Genomic DNA, 6,428 nt, shown 5'->3' on the forward strand with positions numbered 1-6,428 from the left:
GGGTTTTTCTGGGGTGAGATTATTTATTGCCTTGTCTCGTGGACGAAGTTAACCTCTTTTGTTGGAATTTTCCTTCTAGTACTTTTGGTAGAGCTAGATTTGTGGATAGATGCTGTTTAGATTTGATTTTGTCATGAAGTATCTCTTCTCCATCTATGGTGATTGAGAATTTTGCAGGGTATAGTAGTCTGGGCTGGCATCCGTGGTTTCTTGAGTCTGAAATACATCTATCCTGTGCTTTTTAGCATTTAGAGTCTCCATTGAGAATTTTGGTGTAATTCTAATAGGTTTAACCTTCATATGTTACTTGGCCTTTCCCCCTTGCAGCTTTTAATATGCTTTCTGTGCTCTCTGTGTTGATCATTTTGTGGTGTGGGGACTTTCTTTTCTGGACCAGTCTGTGCGGTCTGCGAGGTTCTCACCTTTCACAGTCATGGCCTTCTTTAGGTTAGGAGACTTTTCTTCTATGATTTTGTTAAATATAATTTTGGAGTTTTGAGCTGAGATTCTTCTCCTTCTATTCCATTATTCTTTTCATGGTGTCCCAGATTCCCTGAATATTTTGTGTTAGGAATTTTTAGATTTAACATTTTCTTTGACTGATGAATCTTTTTCTTCTATCATATCGTCAATGCCTGAGATTCTGCCTTCCATCTCTTTTGTTCTGTTGGTGATGTTTCTGTCTGTTGTTCCTGTTTGTTTACCTAGATTTTTCATTTCCAGAATTCCCTCAGTTTCTGTTAATTTATTGCTTCTATTTTTATTTTCATTTCTTGAACAATTTCCTTTGCCTATTTGTTTTTCTTGGCTTTCTCAGAATTCTTTAATGAATTTATTTATATTCCCCAATTTTTGTTTGTCTTTCTCTCAATTTTTAAGGGATTTTTTTTCATTTCTGCTTTAAGTACCTCTATTGTCTTCATAAAATTGGTTTTAAGGTCATTTTCTTGTACTTCAAATGTGTTGGAATATTCAGGTCTTTCTGTCATAGGATAGCCGAGCTCTGGTGGTGCCAAATTGCCCTGGTTGTTGTTGATTGTGTTCTTATTCTGGCATCTGAGTTTGAAATGATTATAGGTCTAGGTGCTGACTTCTGAGTTTGCCTTTGTTGATAGATGTTTTGCTCATTGGTTTCTGTTTCCTCTTTGGTCTTCTGGTTCTTGTGGTCTGGATTTCTTGTGGCTACTGTGACCTCTGATCCAGGAGGGAGAATCTGTCCAAGTTGGGGACTAGACTTCTGGCAGCTAGCTTGGTCTTTGGTGCAGCAGAAGGTGGGGATGTGTTGGGGGAGAATAGGGGAAATTGAGTGGGGCTTTAGGAACTGGATCTAGGAAGTGGGACAGATCAGCTGTCAGGCAGGTCACTCCCTGTTTTTCTGACTGGTGTGACCTGGTTCTGAGCAGTGGAAGTCCTCAGGAGTGGGAACAAGGCCTGGCAATGGGGCGGGGGTGAGGTGGGAGGAGATCAGTGATTGGATTTAAGACTATCTAAGCCTCAGCACCAAGCCCAAGTGATAATATACTTTTAATATATTTGTATAGGAGAATTCTTTTTTTAATGGTTGGAAGGGTGTACTTAATGATAACATTATCAAATAATTAGGGCTTGATTTCCTATAGGGAAGACAGGAGAATAGTAAAAAAAGACTGAACCAAAGCAAAACCAAAACTCCATGAGGAAAACGCAAAGTCGCATATCTCCAGATCCGGCCACTAAGTCATTTATTTGATCTCAGGTAATGAACTCTAAAGAGCATAGGGAGACCATCCTCCTCAGCCTTTCCTTCTGCAGCTCACATGGCCTCTCTTCCAGGATTGCTCCACTCCAATCCAACCCAATCCCAGGATTGAACACAGGTTTCCTTACACACATCCTACTTTCCTGGCATCTTCAGCATCCTGATTTGTCCACAACAACTTAAACCTGACCCTCACAGCTTTATAAATTGCCTTATTTGGAGCTTTCAGTATGGAATTCAATATTATTGCACACCACCTGAACAAATCCAACTATTTTTGAGATCTTGGTGCAAGTCTTTGTGTCTCCATAACTCTGCTTTCCTGTTCAGCCTCAGCTGTCAACTTGATGCAGACCTGTGTTGTATGAGGGGGTCTCAACTGAGCAATGCCTAAGATCAGTCAGACTCTGGCCATGTCTTGATTGATCAATGATGTGGGAGAATCCAGCACGATGTGGTAGGCTTCACCCTCAGACTGTTAGTCCTGGGCTGTGTAATAAAGCAGGGTGAGCTAGGCAGAATGTGAGCCAGCAAGCCATGTTCTTCCCTGATTCTGACCTGGATTTTCTGTCTTATATTTTCTCAATATTGGACTAATAGCTAGAAATGTAAGACAAATAGACCCATTTTCTTTTTTTTTTCAAAGATTTATTTATTATGTATACAACTTTCTGCCTTCATTTATACCCACATGCCAGAGGAGGGCGCCAGATCTCTTTACAGATGGTTTGGAGCCACCATGTGGTTGCTGGGAATTGAACTCGGGACCTCTGGAAGAGCAGACAGTGCTCTTAACCACTGAGGCATCTCTCCAGCCCACCCATTTTCTCAAGGTGATTTTAGGCAGAGTATTTCATCAGGGCAATGGGAACGGAGATAAAAGTCTTACATCCTGCACGCTTGAAAACCAGCTGCTCAGGCAAGACAAGTACCACTGACACCTAAAGAAGTGGCTGGAATTTTAGACCACAGCTGTAGTGGCTTCTGAGTGCTGGGGCTGGCAAGAACCCAGGAAAACACTTCCCCAGTGGCCCTTTTCTAGATGGGTTCTAGAAAAATCTCCCTGTGTCAAGACAAGGCAAGGTTTGGCCCGTACACTGCCAAATACATGAGTCGTGCCGAAAGCTTTCGTCAAGAAGAGAAAAGGTACAAACATGAAGGTGCTGATAAGAGAGAGATGTCAACAGTAAGAAAGCAGAGTTCTGGGGGATGGACCCATGTTAAGGCACTTGCTCTGCCAAAGGACCCAGGTTCAGTTACCCACACCTGCATGATTACTCCCACCCATCTATAACTCCAGTTCCAGGGAACTGAACCCCTTTTCTGACATTGCATTGTGCTAATCATGCGCATGGTGCAGATTCATAAGTGAGAACACTCACACAGATAAAACATAACATCTTTTTAAAATCTCAGACGATTTTGCAGTAATGATTTGGGCAGTTCCTAACAAATTGGTTAATTCTTGGTTTGCATTAGCAAGCCAGACTCAAAAAACAGCACAGACCCAGATGGATACTGCCATGCGCTCTTCAGAGTTTCTGAAGGACAAAGGTTGTGCTGTTGGTAACTCTGACTGCCACCCGTCTTCACCTTGGCCTTATCTGCAACAGTTATTGTTGTAATAAGAGCGGCAGGGCTGCGTCCCCGGCACCCAGCCGCCCACATGGCTAGCTTATGCCCCGAAATAATTACACGGAAACTGTATTCTTTTAATCACTGCCTGGCCCATTAGTTCCAGCCTCTTATTGGCTAGCTCTTACATATTGATCTAACCCATTTCTAATATTCTGTGTAGCCCCACAAGCTGGCTTACCAGGGAGGATCTTAACCTGCGTCTGTCTGGAGTGGGAGAATCATGGCGACTCCTGACTCAGCTTCTTTCTCCCAGCATTCTCTCTGTTTACTCCACCCACCTAAGGGCTGGCCTATAAATGGGCCTAGGCAGTTTTCTTTATTAGTTAACCAATGAAAGCAACAGATAAAATACAAGAACCACCTCCATCATTTCCCCTTTTTCTGTTTAAACAAAAAAGAAAGGCTTTCACTTTAACATAGTAGGATTACATATAGCAAAACAGTTATCGAGCAAGAATTACAGTTATAATATTTATATCTATTTTATCATAACTAAGGAAAACTATAACTATCTATCCATTCTTCAACTCCATCAAAGACTCCAGAAGGATATAATATTACCTAAGTAAACAAGAAATAAGAAACTTCAAACTTTAGAAATGACAGAGACATCTCACTGCCTGGACAGTCACCCAAAGTTCTTTTGTGCCGTTGGGGCATCCATCTTCGGCCTACAGGCCCATAGTATCCAGCAGACATTTTCATGAAGCAGGAAATTCCAAAGACAGTTCAGTCACTATCTGCTGTGTCCTGCAGAATGTCTCACAGACTCTTTCATGAGTCAGGAACCCCGAAAGATCATCTCATCTTTAGGCAAGTTCAGCAGTCCTCTCTCTGCGGGTTCTTTGTGTCCAGATTATGCAACAGTCCAGGCAAGAGCAGTTTCTTGCTCAAATGGCTATCAAACTCCATAAGGATCCTCTTCGATGCCCATCTTCCTCTTGAAGTAGATTGGTGCTGACAGGAGCAGATGTGTCTCATTGTCATGAAAAGCCCTAAGTTATTAAAATATTTTAAATGCCATGTTCTGTAGTCTTTGAAAGATATGAAGAATGCTTATCTAATTGAAATATATCTCTATATATCTAGAAAATCTAACTAACATGACTACAAGCTTGACTATTATTAATGATTATCCATTAACAACCTATATTTCCTATTTTACATTACATTTTTAAATGAACTACATAATCACAATACCTTAATCAAGATTAGAAATATGCATATACATATAACAAAATTGACCTTCAAATCCACACCAATGCAAATTATTCATATCTATATCATATCCCCCTTTAAATGTAAAAGAACATTTATAAACAATATTTGGGAATATGGGCGCAGTTTTTTCTCTCCAAACTGCTTCCTGCTGAATGGGGGCGCTATATTTAGATCTTTCGTGGTGTAACCTGTGTGTCAGGGTCATCTCAGTCGGCAGTTGAGTGAAGTAATTTTCTGAAGGTGTTCACAGCAACCTTTCAGGAGGGCGTGGTCTATCATACCATATCGGGATAGACGTAATCCACAGAGTCTCATCCTCTGTGAAAACAAAAGAAGACCCTCTCCAAAGCATCATATCCTTAGACCCAAATTCTGAAATCATAATACCCTTATATCCATTCTGGTTTAGCTTGGCAGCCCATATAATGAAATGTCTCTCTGCACTTAGCTCCTTCACAGTCAAAAATTTTAAAGAAAACACAATAATACAAAGAATCCAGACTCTCTGTGAATTTTCCATTTTTACGTGGCTTATTTTTCTTTATTTCTTTTAATCTATAACTATCTGTACTCTGTCTCTTTAAAGACTTTACCCTTTTTTTAAGACATTAACTTTATTCTTTATATATATATATATTTTTTTCTCTCTCTCAATCCTATGTACATTCATCCAACAGTGTCTGAATCAGTTCTATTGTGAATCTGTAATTTTTTTACTATCCAGGAGCACTTTGTTTTGTGCTTTTAAATCACTAAGCGCTTAAGAATCTAAGCTGTGACATTCCTAGGTCAAAAACAGGTACTGCCTGCTTGCCCCGCCCAGTCCAACATGGCAGAGCCGCTCGTGCCTCTGATCCTTGCACATTGCACCAGTAGCATGGTGGAGTTGCTTGTGCCTCTGAGCTGCAGCATAAAATGACTTCCTTTTAGGCACACAGTGAGTCTAGTTGCCATCAAACAAATCGTAGCACTTTACTCCAAATGCTCCATTCAAAAGCTCTGTCTCCCACAGGAGCCAGACAGAGATTGCAATGGCGGCACAGCCCAGAAAGCCGGCATTTTAAAACAGCCAGTTTTTTCCTGTTGCTGAGTCAGGACAATTTCTTTGCGGCACGCAATCCACAAACAGCAAAAAGCTGTCTTAAATTCTCTCTGTGTCCTTTTTAAGCCATCTCAGGTTTTACATGGAGTTCATTAGCACGTTGGGTGCCACTCTGTTGTAATAGAGCGGCAGGGCTGCGTCCCCGGCACCCAGCCGCCCACATGGCTAGCTTATGCCCCGAAATAATTACACGGAAACTGTATTCTTTTAATCACTGCCTGGCCCATTAGTTCCGGCCTCTTATTGGCTAGCTCTTACATATTGATCTAACCCATTTCTAATATTCTGTGTAGCCCCACAAGCTGGCTTACCAGGGAGGATCTTAACCTGCGTCTGTCTGGAGTGGGAGAATCATGGCGACTCCTGACTCAGCTTCTTTCTCCCAGCATTCTCTCTGTTTACTCCACCCACCTAAGGGCTGGCCTATAAATGGGCCTAGGCAGTTTTCTTTATTAGTTAACCAATGAAAGCAACAGATAAAATACAAGAACCACCTCCATCAAGTTATACTTTTCTTGACCTAAGATCTCAAATGTGTTTAAAGATGTGAGACTTGTAAGAGTAAAGAAACCCACCACATATACTGGGAACAGCGGCATCCCACAGTCCCTGGAAGAACAGTAAGCAGAAAACCAGAGCTCAGAAAATGTGCTGAAAACATTATTGTAGTATTTACATAAGCTCTAAGAATATTTTTATGTAACACCAATCACAAAGGTTTTTTCCTGT

Source organism: Chionomys nivalis, chromosome 23 (genome assembly GCF_950005125.1).
Source record: "Chionomys nivalis chromosome 23, mChiNiv1.1, whole genome shotgun sequence".
Taxonomy (NCBI): domain Eukaryota; kingdom Metazoa; phylum Chordata; class Mammalia; order Rodentia; family Cricetidae; genus Chionomys; species Chionomys nivalis.